Source organism: Acipenser ruthenus, chromosome 32, assembly GCF_902713425.1.
Source record: "Acipenser ruthenus chromosome 32, fAciRut3.2 maternal haplotype, whole genome shotgun sequence".
NCBI lineage: Eukaryota > Metazoa > Chordata > Actinopteri > Acipenseriformes > Acipenseridae > Acipenser > Acipenser ruthenus.
In genome coordinates, this window is record NC_081220.1 from 9,019,920 (window position 1) to 9,046,161 (window position 26,242).

At 39.6% G+C, this 26,242-nt stretch overlaps 13 non-coding genes and 1 pseudogene across 13 annotated transcripts; 5 read left to right on the top strand and 9 right to left on the bottom strand.

Annotated features, from left to right (window-relative positions):
• Positions 1-2,932: 2,932 nt before the first annotated feature.
• On the bottom strand, positions 2,933-3,004 carry trnaw-cca (transfer RNA tryptophan (anticodon CCA)). Its single transcript has one exon. It is a non-coding gene; the product is annotated as a tRNA-Trp (tRNA).
• A 506-nt stretch (positions 3,005-3,510) lies between these two features.
• trnav-uac (transfer RNA valine (anticodon UAC)) lies at positions 3,511-3,583 on the bottom strand. Its single transcript has one exon. It is a non-coding gene; the product is annotated as a tRNA-Val (tRNA).
• Positions 3,584-5,297: 1,714 nt separating this feature from the next.
• trnaw-cca (transfer RNA tryptophan (anticodon CCA)) lies at positions 5,298-5,369 on the bottom strand. The gene has a single exon. It is a non-coding gene; the product is annotated as a tRNA-Trp (tRNA).
• A 508-nt stretch (positions 5,370-5,877) lies between these two features.
• Positions 5,878-5,950, bottom strand: trnav-uac (transfer RNA valine (anticodon UAC)). The gene has a single exon. It is a non-coding gene; the product is annotated as a tRNA-Val (tRNA).
• A 4,179-nt stretch (positions 5,951-10,129) lies between these two features.
• On the bottom strand, positions 10,130-10,202 carry trnav-uac (transfer RNA valine (anticodon UAC)). Its single transcript has one exon. It is a non-coding gene; the product is annotated as a tRNA-Val (tRNA).
• Positions 10,203-11,985: 1,783 nt separating this feature from the next.
• On the bottom strand, positions 11,986-12,096 carry trnal-caa (transfer RNA leucine (anticodon CAA)). Its single transcript has 2 exons — positions 12,059-12,096; positions 11,986-12,031 (listed from the first exon to the last, which is right to left on the bottom strand). It is a non-coding gene; the product is annotated as a tRNA-Leu (tRNA).
• Positions 12,097-12,849: 753 nt separating this feature from the next.
• On the top strand, positions 12,850-12,923 carry trnai-aau (transfer RNA isoleucine (anticodon AAU)). Its single transcript has one exon. It is a non-coding gene; the product is annotated as a tRNA-Ile (tRNA).
• Positions 12,924-13,093: 170 nt separating this feature from the next.
• trnas-uga (transfer RNA serine (anticodon UGA)) lies at positions 13,094-13,175 on the bottom strand. The gene has a single exon. It is a non-coding gene; the product is annotated as a tRNA-Ser (tRNA).
• A 2,152-nt stretch (positions 13,176-15,327) lies between these two features.
• On the top strand, positions 15,328-15,506 carry LOC131703494 (small nucleolar RNA U3; annotated as a pseudogene).
• Positions 15,507-16,184: 678 nt separating this feature from the next.
• trnal-cag (transfer RNA leucine (anticodon CAG)) lies at positions 16,185-16,266 on the top strand. Its single transcript has one exon. It is a non-coding gene; the product is annotated as a tRNA-Leu (tRNA).
• A 296-nt stretch (positions 16,267-16,562) lies between these two features.
• Positions 16,563-16,636, top strand: trnai-aau (transfer RNA isoleucine (anticodon AAU)). The gene has a single exon. It is a non-coding gene; the product is annotated as a tRNA-Ile (tRNA).
• A 169-nt stretch (positions 16,637-16,805) lies between these two features.
• Positions 16,806-16,887, bottom strand: trnas-uga (transfer RNA serine (anticodon UGA)). The gene has a single exon. It is a non-coding gene; the product is annotated as a tRNA-Ser (tRNA).
• A 1,059-nt stretch (positions 16,888-17,946) lies between these two features.
• On the top strand, positions 17,947-18,152 carry LOC131703592 (small nucleolar RNA U3). The gene has a single exon (XR_009310031.1). It is a non-coding gene; the product is annotated as a small nucleolar RNA U3 (small nucleolar RNA).
• A 717-nt stretch (positions 18,153-18,869) lies between these two features.
• On the bottom strand, positions 18,870-18,980 carry trnal-caa (transfer RNA leucine (anticodon CAA)). The gene is made up of 2 exons: positions 18,943-18,980; positions 18,870-18,915 (listed from the first exon to the last, which is right to left on the bottom strand). It is a non-coding gene; the product is annotated as a tRNA-Leu (tRNA).
• Positions 18,981-26,242: the final 7,262 nt, after the last annotated feature.

Sequence of the window (26,242 nt, forward strand, 5' to 3'; positions counted from 1 at the left end):
TATATACAACTCCCTGGTGTTCCACATAGGTGATGCGGTCAGGTTTGGTGGTGGTGTTGGAAGATGTTAATGAAGCAAGGATCTCCTGGATGTTCTTATCCCTTGACTGAGCGGCCGCAATTTCGTCAAACAAAACAGGCAAATCCAAGCTGAAGCTCTGTGAATTGCTGGAGTAGACTGCAATAGTGGATGGTCCAGATACTGGAACCTTCGATAAAGCATCAGGAATGGTATTGAGACTTCCTTTATGATACAGCACAGTGAAGTCAAATTGTTGAAGTCTGAGTGTCCATCTAGTGAGCCGGGAGGATGTCTTTGGACAATTGAAGGCCCAGGCTAGAGCTGCATGGTCGGTTACAACTTCAAATTGACCAGACTGCACCCAGCTACCTCCAGAACCTCATCTCTCCCTACACCCCCACTCAACTTCTCCGCTCCTCCTGCACTAGAGGACTGGCTCTACCTCCTCTACGCTCCCCTGCCTCCAGAGCCCGCTCCTTCTCCACCCTCGCTCCGCAGTGGTGGAATGACCTACCTACAGATGTCAGGACCACCCAGTCCCTGACCACATTCCGGCGCCTCCTTAAGACTCACCTCTTCAGACAGCACCTGTAGAACTCCTCTGTTTTTCCTCTGGGACACTATCAACCTCCCTTAAATGCGCTTTATTTGCTCTTATCTGCCCCCTATTTTACTGCATTTAATCCTGTACTTCAGAATACTGTAATCTGCCAAGTGTTTAATCTGTAGTATTTTGTATTTAATCATATCTTGACGTAACTATCACTGTCACTGTTATCTGCTGTATTATTGAATTGTATTTTGTCACACTTGAACTTGCTTGAACCAAAGTCATTGTATTTATCTTGCTCTTATTGTATTACTTGTACTGTAACACTTGAAATGTATTTGCTTACGATTGTAAGTCGCCCTGGATAAGGGATCTCCTTAGAAATAAATAATAATAATAATAATTGTATTCCTTCCAAGAAATAACGCCATTTCTCCACAGCCCAAAAGATTGCCAAACACTCCTTCTCTGAAGTGGAATAGTTCTTTTCAGCACTACTGAGGATTCGGGATGAGAAGGCAATAACATGCTCTCCATCATCAAAGTTCTGAGCCATCACTGTGTCACAGGGTGACTTAATGTTTATAACTTATTTTTTGGTTTGTGTGCACTTTTATTCTAGGTATCTTAAAGCACCTTATAAGATTTCTGTATTAGTTGTATATTAAAGGAAATGAAAGTTTAGGAACCATTTGATTGCAAAATACAACCACGTTTATAATATATAAATGTTTTTGGAAGATTTTTACGATATGATTGAATGTTTGTTAATCGTTTTTGCAGCTGCCAGAGGTACACACAGTAAGACTGCACGAGTTATTTGAGAGTTGTTTTGAGCACGTTTTATAAAATGTTCTATTGGTTTGGTATTTAAGTTTGATTTTGCTTTATTTGGAGTGAATTGTATGTATTATATATATATTTTTTTTTTTATGACAGTATGTACACGTTTTTATTATATTAAATTTGGTCTTACCTTGTGTCTTGGTGTGGGACGGCGCTAGGCTGGGAAGGAGCTGAGAGCGAGTGATGTCACTTCCAGTGGGAGGTTTTAAGCAATTTCCGCAATGATGCTGGGAAATGTAGTTTGTACAAATACTGTTAATGGGTCTTGCCAATTGATTCGCTCTGGATAGTTAAGGGAGGAGTTTGATGGATATAAAAGCGCGGAGATAGAGGCAACGGAGAGAACTGCGAGAGACAGGGAGTGTGCCACAGAAGAGAGCCAGAGAACCAGAGAGACGGCAGAAGAGCGCTGCAAGAGCCACAGGAGTTCCTGAGAGAGCAGAGACATGGAGAACAGAGGCTGGGATCCAAGAGGAATTTTCAGGACTAAATGTATTAGTAGAACAAGCAGGCTGTACTGGAGAGTGGATTCAGGACTAAAAGAGTGCAGTTTAAAAGGGAAGTAGCCAGACCACTTTTAATGATTAGTACATTGCCTAATAGGGTTTATGACCCGCTTGCTGTTTAGGGACCCTAGTGCACCTTTATATTTTCTCTGCTAGAGTGATACCTGTGTTTTTAAAAGGAGATAAACCCAATATTTGGTATTTGCCTGTAACTTGTAATTTATGGTTCTTGCACCTGTTCTATTGATATAAATATCTATGATAGAGAGTGGCATTTTGGGGTGTTGCATTTTAAATTACCTGTGGCTATAGGTTGTGCTCTTTAAATATATGGATTGGTATAGTTAACTATAAAGAAATATATTTTAATCTCTGTTGGGGTGTTTTGTATACTGCATAATTGTGAGTCACTCAGTGCTGTTGCTTTTTTTGTCTCCAGGGGGGGTGCCTGCCACATCCAGGGAGGAGCTTGGCACCAGTGTGGGGGGGTCACTAGCTGCACCTTTTCCTGGAGCGGTTGATGAGGATCCAGTGGTGTCTATTGTGACTTTGGCCTGAAAATTATTTCTTTTGTATACTTTTGCACCCTAGCAAAGTAGTGGGTGCTTTTATTATTTTCTTTTGATACTTTGTGCACTAGTAAATTGGTGTGTGCCTTGTGTTTTTTTATTTTTATTTTTGATAACCCTGGTACTACCGAAATGGTATTATCATATTTTAATGATTTTATAAGGATAATACACATTGTTTATTGTGAAATGGTACAACTGTCTGCCTTTCTTGTCATGGTCGATCTGTTCTGAGTTCCAACTGGTCATAATTACGAACCTGTGTTGTGTTTTAGTGTTGCTAGGGTCCTAGTGCCCCATATATTTAGTTACTAGGTGGCGTAGTTGGCTACTGTTTGAATTTAAACCCCAAAAGAGTGTCCCGTGACAAATGCACGGAAACATTCAAATCCAAACACGTCAAAAAACGAAATAGTGCGGAATAGAAATAAAGAAGGCTTTGACATCGACGTGATTTGAACACGCAACCTTCTGATCTGGAGTCAGACGCGCTACCGTTGCGCCACGAAGTCCGGGCATACTACAGGCCTGTTATGCAATTTTAGAGTGCACAGCAAGCATGCCAAACACTGTAATGCCGATGCTGATACTTGGAAAACACTCGGTATCACCAGGGTTATAGGAAACAGCCAACTCGATACTTGTTCGTAGCCAGCAGGGCTATGAATTTGTCGCAAGTGTGTTTGATTCTCAGCTTTAAAAGTAAAGAAAACATTAAACAACTAGTTTAAATCAGTAAAACTAGTATTTAAGTAGGATTCTCTCAGCGCGTCTCCTTTGAATGCGCACTGGAACAAATGGGCTTTGATCGTCTAATTACGTGGCAGAATGCAATAATGTATTGGGTTAATTTACCAACAAAAGAAACATAAACAAACGTGTATGTATTTATTTGTGAATAAACTATCCTGCTTCTACGATGGGACCAGGGATCTTACATCGGCAATCGAATGACAGGCCAACCCCAGAGAGACTTTGTCTTGACCAGGGATTGATATCATTTAAAAACAAACTGCAGTGGTTCCACTGAGGATCGAACCCAGGGCCTTCTGCGTGTAAAGCAGACATGATAACCACTACAGTATGGAACCTTGTCAGAACTGTGGTGGTGCTCCTACATTATTGTCTACATGCAGCATCTCAAATAATTGCAATCATTTATCAGACCCTTCGGCGATGTCTTTTTAAGAATTAACCCTGCCAATCCTAACTCAGGCCAACATTCAATCAATTAATCATATATATTTTCTATAGCGCCCCATATGCGCTTCAAAAAATCTATTTGAAAACGAAAATATCTAATTGTAAGCCTGGTCGAACAAAAGAAGTCTTCTGTGTAATTTTAAACAAAGAGCGCTTTCCACGATTTAAGATGCTTTCGAGAGACAGAATATTGGAATTGGCTGCCGAAACTGGGGAATAAAACTGCCTGTGATCAAAGTGGGCAGAAAAGTTGCATACTTTGCATAACGTATTTGGGAGAAAAGAAAACGGATCATCTCTGATTTACGACGTTTCCAATGTTTGGCCCGGCCACTGCCGTGTGGCTGGTTAAAACGATGAGTTCATTTTTTTTTTCTGCTGCTTGGTAATTCAGTTATGCTGCAACAGCAGCAGAGTGGCGCAGCGGAAGCGTACTGGGCCCATAACCCAGAGGTCGATGGATCGAAACCATCCTCTGCTAGCGTGTTTTTCTTCTGTTTGCAAAGCAGTTTTTCTAAAATATTAACTGAAGGCAAGACTTCGTATTATATTCAAAATCAGGGAAATGTGCACATTACTGGACACATTTAAATTGACAACTGACCTCGAAAACGTTAGGTTTTCTATCAAATTCGTTTCTTTACAAATGACATTGCTTTCTTTTCTTTTTAAATTGTTCCCAGAAAGACCAAAAGATAAAGCCCTTGGGAATATGTCAATATTGCCAGCTCCTGCATATGTCAGCTCTTGAACTCTCTTAAAAATTGAGCTCTAAAATGTTTGCTTTGCAAGTTAATTAACAACCGTAACACTCAATAGCGTTTAATCCATGCGTTAATTAAATTCGGTTATTGATTTGTTCACATATTACAATGCTGTTTTCAGGATTCCCGCATATTCTGAACATGCACAATGTAATATGGCAATGGAATGACAGGGAAACCACTGCTTTTTTCCCTCTGGTCGTATTTTGTCACGCTGACTAATATCCATATGAAAGTGCCACAGTCACCTAAAGGATAAGGCACTAGCCTCATAAACCAGGGATTGTGGTTTCGTCAATGTTTTATTAAAAACAAACTGTGTGTATTTGTTCTTGGTCTGTGATATGTTTATAGAACTTGGTACTTTACACAAAGTAGTTTTGGCCAAGTAGTTAAGGTGATGGACTTAAAAGATGTTGGAGTTTCCCCGCTCATGTTCACATCCTGCCGACTATGTGCCCTTTTTTATGTTTTCTTTGTTAATTTGTAAAGGTCTGTTAAGCTTTAAGACATCAATCATTACTTGCTGTACTTTAAGTTTCTTCAAAACTAGTATTTGTAGAGCTGTTTTCAATATAACATGCAAGGAAGTGTTAATATGACTTTATTACCCAACTATGTCATTGAAGACTGGCCAACATTAATTTGGGAGTCACTTTAATTTATTGTGCAGTATCAAATGAAACATAAAAAAGAATCACAATACAATAAATCTCTGTTTGATCGCTATACAATCGATATGTCGGGTAGGCTAAATTGTTTAAATAAATGCACGGAAACATTCAAATCCAAACACGTTAAAAAACAAAATAGTGCGGAATAGAAACAAAGAAGGCTTTGACCTCGACGTGATTTGAACACGCAACCTTCTGATCTGGAGTCAGACGCGCTACCGTTGCGCCACAAAGTCCCGGCATACTACATGCTTGTTATGCAATGCTAGAGTGCACAGCAAGCATGCCAAACGCATGGTAATGCCGATGCTGATACTTGGAAAACACTCAGTATCACCAGGGTTATAGGAAACAGCCGACTCGATACGTGTTCGTAGCCAGCAGGGCTATGAAGTTGTCGCAAGTGTGTTTGATTCTCAGCTTTAAAAGTAAAGAAAACATTAAACAACTAGTTTAAATCAGTAAAACTAGTATTTAACTAGGATTCTCTCAGCGCGTCTCCTTTGAATGCGCTCTGGCACAAATGGGCTTTGATCGTCTAATTACGTGGCAGAATGCAATAATGTATTGGGTTAATTTACCAACAAAAGAAACGTAAACAAACGTGTATGTATTTATTTGTGAATAAACTATCCTGCTTCTACGATGGGACCAGGGATCTTACATCGGCAATCTAATGACAGGCCAACCCCAGAGAGACTTTGTCTTGACCAGGGATTGATATCATTTAAAAACAAACTGCAGTGGTTCCACTGGGGATGGAACCCAGGGCCTTCTGCGTGTAAAGCAGACGTGATAACCACTACGCTATGGAACCTTGTCGGAACTGTGGTGGTGCTCCTACATTATTGTCTACATGCAGCATCTCAAATAATTGCAATCATTTACCAGACCCTTCGGCATTGTCTTTTTAAGAATTAACCCTGCCAATCCGAACGCAGGCCAACATTCAATCAATTAATCATATATATATTTTCTATAGCGCCCCATATGCGCTTCAAAAAATCTATTTGAAAACAAGAAAATATCTAATTGTAAGCCTGGTCGAACAAAATAAGTCTTCTGTGTAATTTTAAACAAAGAGCGCTTTCCACGATTTAAGATGCTTTCGAGAGACAGAATATTGGAATTGGCCGCCGAAACTGGGGAATAAAACTGCCTGTGATCAAAGTGGGCAGAAAAGTTGCATACTTTGCATAACGTATTTGGGAGAAAAGAAAACGGATCATCTCTGATTTACGACGTTTCCAATGTTTGGCCCGGCCACTGCCGTGTGGCTGGTTAAAACGATGAGTTCAGTTTTTTTTTTTCTGCTGCTTGGTAATTCAGTTATGCTGCAACAGCAGCAGAGTGGCGCAGCGGAAGCATGCTGGGCCTATAACCCAGAGGTCGATGGATCGAAACCATCCTCTGCTAGCTTGTTTTTCTTCTGTTTGCAAAGCAGTTTTTCTAAAATATTAACTGAAGGCAAGACTTCGTATTATATTCGAAATCAGGGAAATGTGCACATTACTGGACACATTTAAATTGACAACTGACCTCGAAAACGTTAGGTTTTCTATCAAATTCGTTTCTTTACAAATGACATTGCTTTCTTTTCTTTTTAAATTGTTCCCAGAAAGACCAAAAGATAAAGCCCTTGGGAATATGTCAATATTGCCAGCTCCTGCATATGTCAGCTCTTGAACTCTCTTAAAAATTGAGCTCTAAAACGTTTGCTTTGCAAGTTAATTAACAACCGTAACACTCAATAGCGTTTAATCCATGTGTTAATTAAATTCGGTTATTGATTTGTTCACATATTACAATGCTGTTTTCAGGATTCCCGCATATTCTGAACATGCACAATGTAATATGGCAATGGAATGACAGGGAAACCACTGCTTTTTTCCCTCTGGTCGTATTTTGTCACGCTGACTAATATCCATATGAAAGTGCCACAGTCACCTAAAGGATAAGGCACTAGCCTCATAAACCAGGGATTGTGGTTTCGTCAATGTTTTATTAAAAACAAACTGTGTGTATTTGTTCTTGGTCTGTGATATGTTTATAGAACTTGGTACTTTACACAAAGTAGTTTTGGCCAAGTAGTTAAGGTGATGGACTTAAAAGATGTTGGAGTTTCCCCGCTCATGTTCACATCCTGCCGACTATGTGCCCTTTTTTATGTTTTCTTTGTTAATTTGTAAAGGTCTGTTAAGCTTTAAGACATCAATCATTACTTGCTGTACTTTAAGTTTCTTCAAAACTAGTATTTGCAGAGCTGTTTTCAATATAACATGCAAGGAAGTGTTAATATGACTTTATTACCCAACTATGTCATTGAAGACTGGCCAACATTAATTTGGGAGTCACTTTAATTTATTGTGCAGTATCAAATGAAACATAAAAAAGAATCACAATACAATAAATCTCTGTTTGATTGCTATTTAATCGATATGTCGTGTAGGCTAAATTGTTTAAATAAATGCACGGAAACATTCAAATCCAAACACGTTAAAAAACAAAATAGTGCGGAATAGAAACAAAGAAGGCTTTGACCTCGACGTGATTTGAACACGCAACCTTCTGATCTGGAGTCAGACGTGCTAGCGTTGCGCCACGAAGTCCCGGCATACTACATGCTTGTTATGCAATGCTAGAGTGCACAGCAAGCATGCCAAACGCATGGTAATGCCGATGCTGATACTTGGAAAACACTCGGTATCACCAAGGTTATAGGAAACAGCCGACTCGATACGTGTTCGTAGCCAGCAGGGCTATGAAGTTGTCGCAAGTGTGTTTGATTCTCAGCTTTAAAAGTAAAGAAAACATTAAACAACTAGTTTAAATCAGTAAAACTAGTATTTAACTAGGATTCTCTCAGCGCGTCTCCTTTGAATGCGCACTGGCACAAATGGGCTTTGATCGTCTAATTACGTGGCAGAATGCAATAATGTATTGGGTTAATTTACCAACAAAAGAAACGTAAACAAACGTGTATGTATTTATTTGTGAATAAACTATCCTGCTTCTACGATGGGACCAGGGATCTTACATCGGCAATCTAATGACAGGCCAACCCCAGAGAGACATTGTCTTCTGTTAGCAAAATAGATTTTCTAAAATATTAACTGAAGGCAAGACTTTGTGTCATTACTTTTCAATTTAGTGTGTGTATTTTGTAATTGTTAAGGTGTAGAAACGGCAGGTATGCAGTTTACCTGACTCTACCCATAGAGGACCAATACATTTATTAAAACAAAAACAAAAAAAATCTGAAAAACAAGGTTTGTTTATTTAATCTGATACCTTACATCTAGACTTAACTGTTACGGTTAACAAAATTAGAGTAAATTATCATAACAATAGAGTTAAAAGAAAATTCAAATAACATGCCAGTTAAAAATGCGCCAAAAATGACAAAGTAGTCTCAGATTAGGACAATGGCACTTAACGGGTAAGAAACACATTTGCAGCAAAACCCTTGAAATCACCAGAGCCTTCCTCCTCCTGAATACTATGTAGGTGGGCGGGGACTGAAACCTCCCCCGGCTAGAAAGATTGGTCACATACTGGTAGAAACTCAGAAAAAAGACAACATCACGCCTACAATTGCTCACTTGTTAAAATCAATAAGCAAATTTCAAATTGGTCATTGCTAATGCTAAAGCAATTTAAGAACACTTTAAATACGGCTTGACTAATATAAAAATATAGTAATTTGATTTGCACTACGCAGGACAATATTGATCTTAAATAAAAACATTACATCTGAAAATAACTTGTGCTTACCCCCACTTACAAGGAAGCTGTCAACCTTTGTATTCGTCCTCATAACGTGTTAGAAAATGTAAACAGCAGTTGGAGAATACCGAAGTCGATCATCCTAGCATGTTAAACGAGGGCATTTCTCATGTAAGCTACTTCCACTAATAGATCGTTTATACTGTTCTCAATGGTCCGCATTGAAACCGAGAACATGGCTGCTTGTTTATCTCTCGTTCGCTTACAGCGTATGTAATATATATATATATATATATATATATATATATATATATATATATATATATATATATATATATATATATATATATAAAATTATTTAGTAAACAAACTACACTCACAAACTCCTCATGTAGACAGGCTTCGGTAAGGAAGATGATGGTTTCTTGTTGTTTACTGTTTCTGCCTAACCCGTGGCTATTTATTTCAAACTCACAGTATTACGAGAGTGAATGAGCTTCTCGTTAACTAGTGTCTGACGTCACCTTCTTCTTCCTCACTAACTTCCCGTCTACCCCCGAAATCTAGAGTCTCTAAACGGCCAAAATGCTACATATAGAATTAAACACAAATGAACTGAAATATACTGCTTACATTTTTCCAGTTATAGTAATAATAAGTCCTGCGTTAACCTAAAGTTTATTATATTGTTAATTCCCAACTTATATATTACTTATATATATATATATATATATATATATATATATATATATATATATATATATATATATATATATATATATATATATATATAATAATTCTGCTGTTTTTAATTCTACACATGGTAATGCCGATGCTGATACTTGGAAAACACTCGGTATCACCAGGGTTATAGGAAACAGCCGACTCGATACGTGTTCGTAGCCAGCAGGGCTATGAAGTTGTCGCAAGTGTGTTTGATTCTCAGCTTTAAAAGTAAAGAAAACATTAAACAACTAGTTTAAATCAGTAAAACTAGTATTTAACTAGGATTCTCTCAGCGCGTCTCCTTTGAATGCGCACTGGCACAAATGGGCTTTGATCGTCTAATTACGTGGCAGAATGCAATAATGTATTGGGTTAATTTACCAACAAAAGAAACATAAACAAACGTGTATGTATTTATTTGTGAATAAACTATCCTGCTTCTACGATGGGACCAGGGATCTTACATCGGCAATCGAATGACAGGCCAACCCCAGAGAGACTTTGTCTTGACCAGGGATTGATATAATTTTAAAACAAACTGCAGTGGTTCCACTGAGGATCGAACCCAGGGCCTTCTGCGTGTAAAGCAGACGTGATAACCACTACACTATGGAACCTTGTCAGCACTGTGGTGGTGCTCCTACATTATTGTCTACATGCAGCATCTCAAATAATTGCAATCATTTATCAGACCCTTCGGCGATGTCTTTTTAAGAATTAACCCTGCCAATCCTAACTCAGGCCAACATTCAATCAATTAATCATATATATTTTCTATAGCGCCCCATATGCGCTTCAAAAAATCTATTTGAAAACGAAAATATCTAATTGTAAGCCTGGTCGAACAAAAGAAGTCTTCTGTGTAATTTTAAACAAAGAGCGCTTTCCACAATTTAAGATGCTTTCGAGAGACAGAATATTGGAATTGGCTGCCGAAACTGGGGAATAAAACTGCCTGTGATCAAAGTGGGCAGAAAAGTTGCATACTTTGCATAACGTATTTGGGAGAAAAGAAAACGGATCATCTCTGATTTACGACGTTTCCAATGTTTTGCCCGGCCACTGCCGTGTGGCTGGTTAAAACGATGAGTTCAGTTTTTTTTCTGCTGCTTGGTAATTCAGTTATGCTGCAACAGCAGCAGAGTGGCGCAGCGGAAGCGTGATGGGCCCATAACCCAGAGGTCGATGGATCGAAACCATCCTCTGCTAGCTTGTTTTTCTTCTGTTTGCAAAGCAGTTTTTCTAAAATATTAACTGAAGGCAAGACTTCGTATTATATTCGAAATCAGGGAAATGTGCACATTACTGGACACATTTAAATTGACAACTGACCTTGAAAACGTTAGGTTTTCTATCAAATTCGTTTCTTTACAAATGACATTGCTTTCTTTTCTTTTTAAATTGTTCCCAGAAAGACCAAAAGATAAAGCCCTTGGGAATACGTCAATATTGCCATCTCCTGCATATGTCAGCTCTTGAACTCTCTTAAAAATTGAGCTCTAAAACGTTTGCTTTGCAAGTTAATTAACAACCGTAACACTCAATAGCGTTTAATCCATGCGTTAATTAAATTCGGTTATTGATTTGTTCACATATTACAATGCTGTTTTCAGGATTCCCGCATATTCTGAACATGCACAATGTAATATGGCAATGGAATGACAGGGAAACCACTGCTTTTTTCCCTCTGGTCGTATTTTGTCACGCTGACTACTATCCATATGAAAGTGCCGCAGTCACCTAAAGGATAAGGCACTAGCCTCCTAAACCAGGGATTGTGGTTTTGTCAATGTTTTATTAAAAACAAACTGTGTGTATTTGTAATATAAAAATATAGCAATGTCTTTTGCACTACGCAGGACTAGATTGAGTTTAAAATAGACATTACATCTGAAAATAACTTGTGCTTACCCCCACTTACAAGGAAGCTGTCAACCTTTGTATTCGTCCTCATAACGTGTTAGAAAATGTAAACAGCAGTTGGAGAATACCGAAGTCGATCATCCTAGCATGTTAAACGAGGGCATTTCTCATGTAAGCTACTTCTACTAATAGATCGTTTATACTGTTCTCAATGGTCTGCATCCCAGCCTGAGACCACGATCCAGTGGCAGTGGGAGATGTTTTTCAAAGTAATATGTTATTTGAAATATTAAAACAATCTTTAGTTAAATAACACATGTTTCTACACAAAATATTTTTCAGTGACTTCGACAAGTAGCCAGTTTACAACAAAAATGCAATCTGTGTTAGGAACGCTATTTTAGTCCAATTTAAAATGGAAATTAAAATGGTATTGAGTGCTGACAAGAGTTTGGTATCAGCTGTTGATTTCCTTGAAACAATCTTTTATAGTAAAATGAACACATTTATTCATTTAAAAAATAAGTAAAAGTGAACTGTCAGAAGTGGGATTTGAACCCACGCCTCCATTCGGAGACCAGAACACACAATTCTTTGGAAAGACAACGTCCTTGAGTCTGGCGCCTTAGACCACTCGGCCATTCTGACAAGCTGCATTTGCTTTAGTAGAAAACCGCATTATTTCATTTCAGCACAGACTAGGGTTGTCTATTGTATCAAGGCCCTATGGGGTTTATTACGCATATACTAACTTGCTCCATGAATGATGTAATGACAAGTGTAAAAAAAGAAACAGATTGAAGCCAACCCACGAAAGTAAGATTCTTTATTTCAATATCGGTATAGCTTTAAAGGATGCACGCATTTTACAATAGCAATTGCTATATGACAATGACCAATAAGTAATTGTGTTGCAATACTTTATACAATGTGAACAGAATCAGACATTGCTCCGTTGCCTCAAAGAAACATCTACAATTTGTATTTAAAAAGGACGCCCATCGTTGTGCTCGAACCCACGACCCTGAGATTAAGAGTCTCATGCTCTACCGACTGAGCTAGCCGGGCTGACGGTAGAAAGTTTCATTCTTTAAGGCGGGGTGAGAGAGGAAGTACCGACAGGTGCGTGGGACCTGAGATTCGGTTATCTGCTGCTGTAGATGAGTGTTCTGGAGACGCGCTGTTTCTGTGTCTGCGGTGTAACAGCCGTGTGAGTATATTCCAAAAGTAAAGTGTTGGATAATTCGAGAGCTAGTCTGTTGAATAAAGCTCTGAGACGTGTGGTTAAATCCCGGTCTCATCAATTTTGTTTTGTTAGATTAAGTGTTCCAGCAGCAGGTAAATGTCCCCACACCGCAGGGCTTATTTTCCTCGGGTTCTAGTATCAAGTTTTGAGTGTGTGGCCGGTTAGCTCAGTTGGTTAGAGCGTGGTGCTAATAACGCCAAGGTCGCGGGTTCGATCCCCGTACGGGCCATGGCTTTTCTTCTTTAAAGAAACCACAGGATTTGTAATGGTGCCAAAATGAACAATCTTTAACAAAATGAACCGAAGCGATATGAAGTACAACCAGTAGTATTTCAGACTTCCTGAGCTTTAAACATGTATTAACAATGAACACATACAATCAATTAAAAACAAAGCTTACGTAGTAGGCAGGATTCGAACCTGCGCGGGTAAACCCCAATGGATTTCAAGTCCATCGCCTTAACCACTCGGCCACGACTACATGCTCGCACTGTTAGTTGTGAAAATATCCAAAAGAAGTAAACGGCTCCCGCAGTAATGCTGTAGATGGCAGTATAGGCTAACTAATGAACCCAAGTCAAATGCCTTTGTTGAAACTTTGTCAGATTTGTACAAGGCAAGCACACGTGGGAAAAGAAAATACAATATACTTTCTGTTAACGTTCATAATAATGAATACATCTTTATTTCAAAATACGTAGCTATTTAACTGATCTTTTCAAAACACCCCCATCCATAAAAACAAAGTAGTTATTTATTTCAACTGAAAAACTGACTTGCTTCATGGCTGCTGCCAGAGCACTCGAGAACGTTCTGGCTAGCGTGAGTGGACTAAGCAGATAACAAGATCTACAAAATATCACATGCCATTAAAACTTACCATAATTATGTTAATTTTATTATTTATTTAGCAGACGCCTTTATCCGTGGAGACTTACAGAGACTAGGGTGTGTGAACTATGCATCAGCTGTAGAATCACTTACATTTACATCTCACCCGAAAAACGGAGCACAAGGAGGTTAAGTGACTTGCTCAGGGTCACACAATGAGTCAGTGGCTGAGGTGGGATTTGTGCCGGGGGACCTCCTGGTTACAAGCCCTTTATCTTTAACCACTGGACCACACAGCCTCCTATAACAAAATCAAACCCCAGATGGGACTCGAAACCACAATCCATGGCTTAGAAAGCCAGTGCCTTATCCATTAGGCCACAAGGGCTGACACGAAAAGCTCATTTGGTAGTAATAAAGAAAGTGGGAACAATAGTATCGTGGTTTAATACATCATATCCAAGCCATCGTTGGTGTTCAAACACAGCAGAGTGTTACATTGGGAAAGGGCCGTACTTGTCAGTACGTATTTGACATTCATGTGGGGAGATTTAAGATTGTGAAGAAGTTTAAATATGCTGCGTATTTGCGCATTGGGAACCTTACATAATTAGGTTTTTGATTAATGCCACTTTCTTACAGACAGTAATCAAGGTGACGATACAAGACCAGAGACAATTAAGCAGTTATTTTCCTGTCCTTTCATTACCATATTCTAGTGTGCTTGTTCAGAATATGCGTGAATCGTGAAAACGTCTTGCCAATATGTGAACAAAGCCAGCATTCACTTTATTGATCACCATGTGGATTAACCGCTATTGGAACACGGATGATTGTGTTAAAGATGTTAATAGACTTTTAATGTACACGTTTTAGAGCTAAACGTTTGTTGAGACAGTTCAAGCGCTGTATTAGTGTTTAACTATTTCCTGGATGTTTGCCTTTTGGTCTTACTCTGGAAAAAGTAATAATAATAATAAAAAGTAGGCAAAACCATTTTTTGAGAAACCGCATTTGGGAGAAAAACTAACAGTTTGGAAACACATTTGCAAAGGCATTGGATTCTATTGTGGTGTTTCCGAACTGTTGAACGTTTCTCATTACATGCAGGTTTACTGGCTTGACAAAAAGGCGATTGACGAAAAGAATGCTGTCTCGATAGCAATATCGCGTCAAGCTGAAATAGCTCAGTTGGGAGAGCGTTAGACTGTAACGGTCCCTGCTTCGATACCGGGTTTTTGTAAACAGCACGACTAGGGTTATTTGTTCTTAATTAATTTTTTGAATTAAAAAAACAGCACACTTTTTCTTTAGTGTAATTGGAGGAAATAAAAATGTATTATAGTGCCATTTTCTAATGCGATAAAGAAATGCAAAAAGCATCATCTCTGCGTGGGCTTGAAACACCAAAATTTCGATTAACAGCCGAACGTGCTAATCGATTATGGTGTTTTATTAGATAACACCCTGGGAGCTCAACAGAACAGTGTGTAAGCATATTGCTAAAATGGAAACCAAATATACACGATTCAAATGGGAATCGTATTCAGATTTTAAGCACAAATTTGATAGACTTCACAGTGCAAAGGAGGAAGGCAGACAATGCAAATGAGGCAACTGGCTCCTACTTTTTAAATCATATGAGAAACTTGAACCCAATTAAGCTTTTAACCGCCTGCAGTTTGGAATGAGTTTGAAATGTTGTTGTAACACCTCACTGGGCTAAGCAATTGCATTATATGAAAGTTCCTGTTAATTTCTCAGCGGCACAGCTGCCGGTGCCACTCAGAGTTGGAGGGAGATGGTCGGCCACTTGCCCATAAAACAATACTTTCAGGGATCCACGAGGAAGAGTGAGAGTGTTCACTTTTGAGCGTGAAGGAGGCAATGAGTGTTGTTTTTTGGCCAACTGCTCCCTGTTATTGATGACCCCTCCAGTGTTCCTTAGGGGGCTGGAGGAAGCGGACACGTTCTGAGTGGGTATCTTGCCTAAAGGTACGCAAGACGAACTACAGTTGCAAAGCACTGCTGCTTTTTCGACGATTGATTAAAACTATCAATCTGACTGAAAACACGGATAACATTAATTGTGATCGGTTTGATACCAATAGGCTTACATGGCAGGTATTGTGTATAGACAATGTCATATACACAGAAATGAACACGGACAGTGTTTATTAAGGGCTGACTCATTGAAACGTTCGAGAGATCTCGGTGTACTGGACAAATATACTGGATTTTTTCCATGTCGTAATTGTGCCGCCTGTGATAATGCGTTTGAAACTAGAGATAATGTGAGATAATATCTGTTACTGGCGGATAGTTTACAAATGTACTCAATTATGTTACAACTTTTGTGTCTACGAAACATATCTGTAACATTTATGTAATGCCTGTGTGGTTTTTTCATGAAGTTAATTTGCTAACAGACTGTTCTGATTTGTTTCTAACCGTGAAGCGATCGCTCTGTTTGCCGTATATTTTCTGTCTGTAAGAGGAGTGTCCTTGTGATCCCATATAGAATGCAACGAAACAGGTCGCCCTCCTTAATATAAACAGATAAAGAATAAGTTCACGCACACACAAGGTGATTTACTGTAGCGTCAGGCATTGGAGGTTCAGCAGTGTACTGCAGTGTTGTGCAAAGTCGTCGGTGTAAGTCAGGATGGCCGAGCGGTCTAAGGCGCTGCGTTCAGGTCGCAGTCTCTCTGGAGGCGTGGGTTCGAATCCCACTTCTGACAAATCTGTTTGTTTATTTATTTCTTAAAACGTCCACCGAATGCTTGGTAATTTGATTTGTTTTTCTTGTTAGTATTCAAATCACAAGGTCGTTAAATGAAAGAAAGTCACCGCAAGCCTGCACCTCACCACATCCTTCACACTGTTAAACTGCCTCATTATGACGAGGCCTCTAATTATGCCTTTCCAATACTTTGAATGTGTTATTGTTCAGTTTAACATGAGAACATCTTGGTAGAACACATAATGTCCGCAGGACTTATTTTCCTCGGGTTCTAGTATCAAGTTTTGAGTGTGTGGCCGGTTAGCTCAGTTGGTTAGCGCGTGGTGCTAATAACGCCAAGGTCCCGGGTTCGATCCCCGTACAGGCCACGGCTTTTCTTCTTTAAAGAAACCACAGCATTTGTAATGGTGCCAAAATGAACAATCTTTAACAAAATGAACCGAAGCGATATGAAGTACAACCAGTAATATTTCAGACTTCCTGAGCTTTAAACATGTATTAACAATGAACACATACAATCAATTAAAACAAAGCTTACGTAGTCGTCAGGAAACGAACCTGCGCGGGGAAACCCCAATGGATTTCAAGTCCATCGCCTTAACCTCTCGGCCACGACTACATGCTCGCCCGGTTAGTTGTGAAAATATCCAAAAGAAGTAAACGGCTCCCGCAGTAATGCTGTAGATGGCAGTATAGGCTAACTAATGAACCCAAGTCAAATGCCTTTGTTGAAACTCTGTCAGATTTGTACAAGTCAAGCACACGTGGGAAATAATAATACAATATCCTTTCTGCCAACGTTCATAATAATGAATACATCCTTATTTCAAAATACGTAGCTATTTAACTGATCTTTTCAAAACACCCATACACAAAAGCCTTATTTCTACTGAAAAACTAACTTTCTTCATGGCTGCTGCTACAGCACTCGGGCACGTTGTGCCTAGCGTTAGCGGACATAGGAGATAAGAAGACCTACAAAATATCACGCGCTGCAGTTTTTCAGTCCGGGGATTATTACAAATTAGCAGACTGTGCATTAAAATACACATGCATGGTGGGCGTCTCTGTTACAAAGAATTGTCACACTTTATATTTATCTCCATAATGCGCCGGGACAAAATACGCAGATACTTTAAAATTATTTGGAGAATGCGGGCATTGATCACGCTACTTCTCGCATGCTAAGCGAGCGCTCTACCATTTGAGCTAATTCCCCTTTAATGGTGCAAGGGATTCTCATAGGCTTCATCGCAGCTTGATACGAGCAAATCAGATTGTCAGTTGTTTTTTATTTTTATTTTGGTAATGTAGTCTGTGATTGCAAATTTAAAAAAATAATTTAATTAACTAAATAGCAAATATCTCGACTAGAGGTATGTTTTCAATTTCTTTAAAAAGTAGTGTCAGCTCGTTTATTCAGTCGCTTAGAAATCCACAATCTGTGTCCCGATGCAGCAGCGCTGTGTGCTGTGGCTCGAGCTTGTTTGACGAGGCAGACAATGCAAAAATGCCAATACTTGCTTTTGTATCACGCGACAAACTTAAGGTATGTTTTAACGGCTTGGCTGTCTCGGGTTAGTTTGTATTCTTAATGTAACACCTCGTTGTTGCCCAGTCATTGTTTCATATGAAGTAGAGCTTGCCAGTTGGGGGCGACGGTCTGCTAATAAAAGTTAAGACTATATTTGCAAGGTTCATTTCTAGAATGAAACACGTTTTGAAGGGGTTGGTCTCGGTATCCACCAGGAGGAGTGGCAGTGTTTTCTTCTGAGCACCGAGCTAACAATGAGTGTTGTTATCGGGAACCTACTCGCTGCAAGGAATGACCACTTCAATCTTCAGTCGGGGGTTGCTGAAGGAAGGGGACACATTTTGAGTGTGTATCTCATTCCGGTAGAAACGTAGAAAAAAGAAACCATCAAGCCCACAATTGTTCAGTTGTTTAAATCAATAACCACTTTTAAATTGATCATTGCTAATGTCAAAACAATTTAAGAACACTTTAAATAGGGCTTGACTAATATAAAAATATAGCAATGTCTTTTGCACTACGCAGGACTCGATTGAGTTTAAAATAGACATTACATCTGAAAATAACTTGTGCTTACCCCCACTTACAAGGAAGCTGTCAACCTTTGTATTCGTCCTCATAACGTGTTTAGAAAATGTAAACAGCAGTTGGAGAATACCGAAGTCAATCATCCTAGCATGTTAAACGAGGGCATTTCTCATGTAAGCTACTTCCACTAATAGATCGTTTATACTGTTCTCAATGGTCCGCATCCCAGCCTGAGACCACGATCCAGTGGCAGTCGGAGTTGTTTTTCAAAGTAATATGTTATTTGAAATATTAAAACAATCTTTAGTTAAATAACACATGTTTCTACACAAAATATTTTTCAGTGACTTCGACAAGTAGCCAGTTTACAACAAAAATGCAATCTGTGTTAGGAACGCTATTTTAGTCCGATTTAAAATGGAAATTAAAATGGTATTGAGTGCTGACAAGAGTTTGGTATCAGCTGTTCATTTCCTTGAAACAATCTTTTATAGTAAAATGAACAAATTTATTCATTTAAAAAATAAGTAAAAGTGAACTGTCAGAAGTGGGATTTGAACCCACGCCTCCATTCGGAGACCAGAACACACAATTCTTTGGAAAGACAGCGTCCTTGAGTCTGGCGCCTTAGACCACTCGGCCATTCTGACAAGCTGCGTGTGCTTTAGTAGAAAACCGCATTATTTCATTTCAGCACAGACTAGGGTTGTCTATTGTATCAAGGCCCGATTGGGTTTATTACGCACATACTAACTTGCTCCATGAATGATGTAATGACAAGTGTAAAAAAAGAAACAGATTGAAGCCAACCCACGAAAGTAAGATTCTTTATTTCAATATCGGTATAGCTTTAAAGGATGCACGCATTTTACAATAGCAATTGCTATATGACAATGACCAATAAGTATTTGTGTTGCAATACTTTATACAATGTGAACAGAATCAGACATTGCTCCGTTGCCTCGAAGAAACATCTACAATTTGTATTTAAAAAGGACGCCCAACTTGGGGCTCGAACCCACGACCCTGAGATTAAGAGTCTCATGCTCTACCGACTGAACTAGCCGGAATGACGGGAGAAAGATTCTTTCTTTGAGGCGGGGTGAGAGAGGACGTACCGACAGGTGCGTGGGACCTGAGATTTGGTGTGCTGCTGCTGTAGATGAGTGTTCTGGAGACGCGCTGTTTCTGTGTCTGCGGTGTTACAGCCGTGTGAGTCTATTCCAAAAGTAAAGTGTTGGATAATTCGAGAGCTAGTCTGTTGAATAAAGCTCTGAGAGTGTGGTTAAATCCCGGTCTCATCAATTTTGTTTTGTTAGATTAAAAGTGTTCCAGCAGCAGGTAAATGTCCCCACACCTTTTGGTTCTGTTTACTTATGCTACACCGCTGCTAAACCTGAACGTTGCTGCTAATTATCTTAACTAAACTTGTATTGTTGTTGAATTGCTCTAATATAGTTAAACCTGTAATGTTGCAGCTAACGTTCCCTAATACTGTTAAAACTTGTGTGTATTAACAATCTGGCTTTTGTTGTTGAACCCTTGCTGGGAAGAGCTGTTTCCAATCACCTAGCACTCTTAAAGAAAAGTGTAATCGCTGCTATATGTTGGTCTAATACCCCATGCTTTTAAAATGTGTCTATTGGCTGGCTTTATTCAATTTCCCCTCCTTGTTTTTAGTACAACTTGAATACATTTTATTGTTAGTTATTTGAACTGATTTATGTGAATCATGGATCATTGTAATAAAGCTTTGTGAATTGTTATTCTGTTGTCATTCCTATTCTAAAACTTTTAATTAATTTTAGTAGTGTCGGTATTAGGACTCTCACTGGGTGTCACTGGGTGTGGCTGCTACAATCCCATATAGAATGCGACAAAACAGGTCGCACTCCTTCATATAAACAGAAAAAGAATAAGTACACGCACACACGAGTTGATTTACTGCAGCGTCAGACATCGGAGGTTCAGCAGTGTACTGTGTAACCCCCATGCTTCCTGTTTCCAAATATGGGTATCAGTGAGTCTGTTTCTTTAACACGACCCCCCCCTTCTGTGCCCGCAATAAACACGTGCACAGTCAGTTGCCTTCATGTTAATTTCCAATGTGCAAACGAGTGCTAGAGCTACCGTCCTAGGAATACATCTGAAATTTCTATATGCTGTATCTTCACTGTCCTGCATTGCTATTATATTTTATTAATAGTTCGTGGAGACCGGAGATTACGAAGAGTGGAGGACTTGATCCATTGCATCTACCGAGACGGCTTGTAATATTGCAGCGGGACTGTACAGTTCAGCAGAAGGACTTGTTTTTTTTTATATTTAAGTCCTCCGGAGGAACTTTAGTCGTTGTGCACAACTGATAGAAACATTTTGTTTTATTCTATATTTTTATTTCCAATGTTTTTTTTTTTACTGTGAACAATATTGTAACAATTTTAATTGCTACATATATATTACTTTTATAAACATTTTCTTTTCATAAAGTATATTTGTTGTTGCTGAGTGATTCTTTATAATAAAGTAACCTGGTATAAATATATTAAGGCAACTGTATAACGTAAAGTACATTTTCTTAAGAAGGGTATACGCAGCATTAGAGAGAGATCTCCAGAATTCACATATATTTTCCCTGAACTTAATTCTCAATGTGACTCATTGTAATAGTGGGTTACATAAGTAGAAAAATTTGGCACCCAACGTGGGGCTGCGCCCCTTCTAGTAATCATTCATGTTCAAATTACTCAGCAACAATTAAAATTTGTTTTGAAATATATATGCAATAAGTTTAAAAAAAAAAAGTATATATATATATATAATTTTTTTTTTTACTTTAATTTCTCTAAGTAATGGAATTGTGCAAGCAGTATGAGTTTTGCCCTGATAGGTCCATACTTTTAGGTCATGTAGATCAAAGAGTCACCTATGCTGACATTAAGAATGCATTCAGTCCAGTTGGTGTTGTTACTAAAGTTCAGCGTTTAGTTGGACAAGTATCTGAAAGTGTACTTTGTGAGTTTGAGGAAGGTTTGTCTGTGTTTCTGTTAGATGATGAGCATGTTAGTCATGACTTCAGCAGTCGCTGGACAGTACAGCCTGTTTTATCAGATCAAGTTAGATTTAGCAACACTAGCACCATTTTGTTAGATGTGACTGATACTTTTCAGGAGCAGTTGGCAGCAATAGCTATCAAACATGGCACTGATGCTAAAGAATTAGAAAAGAGGGCATCCAAGCTGCTGTCTGATAAACTTAGTGGAAGCTATAAAGACTCTGAAGGGGTTAGTCCCTTGCCCAAGGTGTCTTTTGATTTCTCAAATGCTTTCACTCCTAAGCAGACATTCTCAGAACATTTTGAAACCTTTTCTTCACCCTCTCAACAGCCAAATGTGTACAGCAACCAGTCCACACCTATCTCTATTCCTAGTGATGTACAGAAAGTTGTAGTAGAGCATGTAGTGAAAACTGCGAGTGAAGGTGCATTTCTTAACAATGTCCGTTACAAGCTCAAGTGTTTTTCGGGCACTGCCAGTAAGCCAAGTAGTGAAGCAGACTATGAAACATGGCGCCGAAGTTCAGATTCGCCAGGTAATTAAAGATGTTGATCTCACTGCTAATGCAAAAAGACGCAAGTTACTGGAAAGTCTTTTACCCCCAGCTTTGAATGTTGCCCTATAAGCAGGAGAAGACGCAACTGCTGAGCAGTACTTTGAAGAGCTAGAGAAGGCTTATGGCAGTGTAGCAAGTGGCGAGGAGCTGTTTATACAGTTTATTGAGACACATCAAAATGCAACTGAAAAAGCATCAGACTATCTTCGTAGACTCCATGCTGTCCTGCAACGAGTAATGGAAAGGGATGGTTTAGTTGGAACACAACCTGATAAGCAACTGTTGAAGCAATTTATCAGGGGTTGTTGGGATGATACGTTAATAGACCGTTTGCACTTGAAGGACTTTCTGAGTGACATTTCTGAGCAGTGCTTATCATACTCAAAGGTTTTATTTGAGGTATGAGCTTTTAAGGAGGAGAAAGAGTCAAAAGAGACCAGAAAGAAGCGTCATCTTGGTGCAACACAGCCCAAGGTTTCTGCCAAGTCTGTTGGTGTTGGTGATAATATTAGTACTGTATCCCATACAGTTCCCGGTTCAACCAGCAGAGAAGAAGAGCTTGCCCAAAGGGTCCTACAGCTAGAAAAGGATTGGAAAAAAGCAAAGGTATCCTCAAGTACACATGGTGTGTCAAATACTAGTGGAGCCCCAGATACTGCAAGTAATAGGAGCAGCTCTGCTGAATTAAGAGAAAGGTCAGAAACCACAGTTAAGAAGGGACCCAATAGGATGGGGGCATTCTGCTATAATTGTGGCAAAGATGGACACACAATGGAAAAGTGCTCTAATCCAGTGAATGCAGTGCTGGTTCAGCAAAAGCTCAGGAATAGATGCGAGAACAGGGCTGCACAGCGCAGAGAAGCTTATACTCCATTGCATCCTTTAAACTAGATGGGTGTCTCTACAAGGGACAGATAGAGGCACTGAATTCATGTACACCCAGTCCCAAAACAACTCAAAAGCACAATATACCCAGTTTTCATAAAAGTTTACAGGGCGTACCTCCTGGTCTTGTTGGTGAGTCATGTCACACTGTTGCTTTTCTTGATGGTGTTCGTTGCCTCTGTTTAGTAGACACTGGATCACAGGTAACTTGCCTATCTGAGTCATTTTACCGTCAGTATTTGTCACAGCTCAAGTTAAGCTCGATACAAGACTTACTCTGTGTTGTTGGTGCGGGAGGTAGTACTGTTCCTTATCTAGGATTCATAGAAGTTAATGTGCAATTTCCTGAAGATGTTTGTGGCACAGAAAACAGCTTTTATGTGTTAGTTCTTGTTTGCCCTGACAATCAATGTAATACTACTGTACCTCTCTTAGTGTGAACAAATGTACTTAGGCATCTCATGCGTGAGTGTGAGGAGAAGGCTGGTGCGCAATACTTGAAGAGGCTGGCTATCCGCTGCGACTGGGCTGCTGCCTATACCAATACAATTGGTGAAGCCAATGCAAAAGCAAAAACTACCAAAGTGAGATTAGCCAGTAAAACACCTGTTACGGTTCCCACGAACGAGTCTAAAGAGCTGAAATGTATGCTGAGTAAGAATATCTATAGCAAAGGATGCAATATACTTATAGAAGCATCTGAAGGACATCCCATTGCAGGAGGATTACTGGTTTACAATCAGCTGCTAGAAGGAGACCCTCAAAATCATACCAAGATTGGAGTCATGGTCAAAAATGCCTCTGATCTTGACATCACCTTACAACCCAGAAGTGTTGTTGCTGCAGGGGAAACAGTGGAGTGGATAAGGGCATTAGATGTCTCCAAATTAAATCTGATGGAGTCCAGATGTTCTAGTGCTACTGCAGTATTGAGGGAGGGAGAAAAGTTTGGTCCCAGTAATACAACAAGGCTGTAGTTGGATTTTGATAACTCACCAGTTTCTGAAGATTTCAAGAAAGATATTACTACTAGGATAGAAAAAGAAGTAGGCAGTGCATTCTCCCTCCATGATCTCGACATAGGACATGCTCCTGGGATAACACACAAAATAGTGCTCACAGACAACACTCCATTCAAAGAGCGCACCCGTCGTGTCTCTCCAGCTGATTTTGAAGACCTGAGAAGTCACCTTCATGAGTTGCTGACTACTGGGATTATTGAAGAGTCTGACAGCCCCTATGCATCTCCAGTTGTCTTGGTTAGAAAGAAAAACGGATCCCTACGAATGGTTGTGGACTACAGAAGACTGAATCGTCTAACCAGGCGGGATGCATACCCACTTCCTAGAATAGAGGAGACTTTTGCTCTTCTTTCAGGCTCAAAATGGTTCTCAGTACTAGATCTAAAAAGCAGATATTATCAAATTGAAGTAGAAGAGTCTGACCGTGCCAAGACTGCATTCACAACACCATTTGGTAATTGGCAATTCAAAATGATGCCTCAAGGTTTAACCAATGCCCCAGCTACATTTCAGAGAACAATGGAGCGGGTGATGTCAGGAATTAATCTACAGGAAGCGGTTGCTTTCCTGGATGACCTAATTATATTTTCAGACACTCTTGAACAACACGAGGAACGTCTAATGAAGGTAATGCATCGCATTGCTCAGTATGGCTTGAAGCTCTCTCCTTCAAAATGTAAATTCTTCCAGAATTCGGTGGCATATCTGGGACACAAGATTTCGGAAGAGGGAATCTGCCCTGACCCCCAGAAGATTCAGCTATAATAGATTGGCCAATGCCCAAGAACATCAGAGAGGTTAGGTCTTTTCTTGGCTTCGCAGGGTATTACAGACGTTTTGTGGAAAAGTATGCAAACATTGCTAGGCCATTAAATGATTTGTTGGTGGGCGAAGCTTCAAACAGAAAGAAAGGGGCATCTTGGCGAATAAAAGCAAGACAGTCTCTGGGTGATCGATGGACAGCAGATTGTCAAAGGGCATTTGAATGCATCAAAGAGAAGCTCACTACATTGCCAGTGTTAGGATTTGCAGACTGGAAACTCCATTATATCTTACACACAGATGCCAGTATCACAGGCCTGGGAGCAGCACTCTACCAGGTCCAGGATGGTAAAATGAGAGTTATCTCATATGCTAGTCGAGGACGAAGTGAACGAAAACTACCCTGTTCACAAATTGGAATTTTTAGCTTTGAAATGGTCAATAAGTGAAAAGTTTCATGACTATTTATATGGGACAGAATTCAAACTAGTGACAGATAATAATCCTCTGACATGTGTTCTCACAACTGCAAAATTGGATGCTGCAGGACATAGGTGGTTGTCAGCCCTGTCTATCTATAACTTTGACATAAGCTACAGATCTGGAAAAACTAATATGGATGCAGATGGCTTATCCCGAAGGCCAAATGGACCTGCTGCAGATGATGATGACTCCCAGAAGCAAGTGGAGAGAATTGCTAAAATGCTGTCCAGAACCAGACAAGACCCTGATTTTGACACCCTGGAGTCAGATGTGTGTAAGGCTGCTTTCCTGAGGCATAAGGTAGTAGTACTTGCACAGGAAGTTGAATCAGAAGAGCCTGGTGAGCAAGAGAATCCAGAGATAGAAGTGAGTGGGAACAAACCTAGCGCTGTAGATGCTTTACCTAATGGAGAGGGTGCCATTCCAGATGATTTTGAATTTCCAGAACCATGGCCAGGGCAACCATTACTTCCTGGATTAACTTTAGAAAACTGGAAAGTTCTTCAAAACAGAGATGTTAATCTGTCCAGAGTCATTCAGTTGTTGGGGAAAGGCAGAAAGCTTGAAGAAAAATTCAGAAAGTCAGAGACCCCTGAAGTAAGATTACTTTTAAAAGAGTGGCCTAAACTTCTCCTTAAAGAGGGTGTTCTACATCGGCGGGTGATGAGGAATGAAGAACTATTCGATCAGTTGGTGATTCCACAAAGTCACCAGGCTAGAGCTTTGGAAGGAGTACATGATGAAACTGGACATCTTGGCTATGAGAGGACTCTGGATTTGGCTAGAGCACGCTTCTATTGGCCAAGGATGACCCGGGATGTGGAACAGAAATGCAAAACTTGTGAGAGGTGCTTACGCAGAAAAGCAAGGGCAGAGAAGGCTGCAAAAATGGTCAATATAAATGTTTATGCTCCCATGGAGCTTGTCTGCATAGATTTTCTATCATTAGAACCTGATTCCAAAGATATTCGGAACATACTAGTTATAACCGATCACTTCACAAAATATGCGCAAGCATATCCAACTAAAGACCAGACTGCCAAGACTGTAGCCAATCTGTTGTGGGAGAATGTAATTTGCCACTACGGGTTTCCCAAGAGAGTTCATAGCAATCAAGGTGCAAATTTTCAGTCTGAACTCATTTCAGA